Here is a 1,538-nt window from a genome sequence, read left to right as displayed (position 1 = left end):
GCATATACCCAGCAGTGGGATTGCTGGATCTTATGATAGCTCTATTTTTAGTTTTTTGAGTAACCTCCAAACTATTCCCAATAGAGGTTGTACTAATTTGCATTGTCACCAACAATGTATGTTATTACCTGTCTTTTGGATAGAGGCCATTTTACCTGGGGTAAGATGATATCTTATTGTAGTTTTGATTTGCATTTCTCTGAGGCTCAGTGATATTGAGCACCTTTTCATATTCCTGTTGGTCATTTGTATATCTTCTTTTGAGAAATCTTTATTCAAATCTTTTTGCCCATTGTTTGACCATATAATTAGATTGTTTCCTATAAAGTTGTTTGAGCTCCTTATATATTCTGCTGATTAATCCCTTGGCAGATGGGTAGTTTGCAAATATTTTTTTTTCCCATTCTGTGAGTGGTCTCTTCACTTAGTGGATGGTGTGCTTTGCTGTGCAGAGGCTTTCTAACTTGTGATCTCATTTGTCCATTTTTGCTTTGGTTGCCTGTGCTTGTGGGGTATTACTCAAGAAATATTTGCCCAGAACGATGTTCTAGAGAATTTTCCGAACGTTTTCTTGTAGAAGTTTCATCGTTTAAAGTCCTAGATTTAAGTCTTTAATCAATTTTAATTTGATTTTTGTATACGGTGAGAGACAGGGGTCTAGATTCATTCTTTGGCAAATGGATATCCACTTTTCCCAGCACCATTTAGTGAACAGACTACCTTTTCCCCAGTGTATGTTCTTGGCACTGTTGTTGAAAATGAGTTAACTATAGATGTACGGATTTTCTTTGGGGTGCTCTCTTCTGTTCCATTGGTTGTGTCTGTTTTTATGTCAGTACCATGCTGTTTTGGTTACTATAGCTATATAGTATAATTTGAATTCAAGTAACGTGATTCCTCCAGTTTTGTACTTTTTGCTCAGGATAGCTTTGGCTATTCTGGTTCTTTTGTGGTTCATATAAATTGCAGAATTTTCTTCTATTTCTTTGAAGCAAGTCATTGGTATTTTGACAGAGACTGCATTGAATCCTGTAAATTGCCTTGGGTAGTACAGACATTTTAAAAATATTGCTTCTTCCAATCCATGAACATAAAATATCTTTCCTCTTTTTTGGTGCCCTCTTCAATGTTTTTATCAGTGTTTTATAGTTTCCATTATAGCGATCTTTCACTTCTTTGGTTAAATCCTAGGTGCTTAATTTTAGATGTGGCTATTGTAAATGGGATTACTTGAGTGTTCACTTTTGGCATACAGATATTCTACTGATTTTTTATGGTGGTTTTGTGTTCTGCAATGTCACTAAATTTGTTTATTGGTTCTAATAGTTTTCCTGTAGAGTCTTTAGGTTTTCCAGATATATAATCAGATTATCTGCAAACAAGGATAATTCGACTTCCTCCCCTCTAATTTGGATGCCTTTTATATCGTTCTCTTGCCTGTTTGCTCTTCCTTGGATTTCTAATACTATGTTGAATAACAGTGGTGACAATGGGCATCTTTGTCATGTACTGGAACTCAGAAGAAAGGCTTTGAGTTT

Source organism: Macaca thibetana, chromosome 6, assembly GCF_024542745.1.
Source record: "Macaca thibetana thibetana isolate TM-01 chromosome 6, ASM2454274v1, whole genome shotgun sequence".
Classification (NCBI taxonomy): domain Eukaryota; kingdom Metazoa; phylum Chordata; class Mammalia; order Primates; family Cercopithecidae; genus Macaca; species Macaca thibetana.
Note: the sequence above shows the minus strand (reverse complement) of the source record.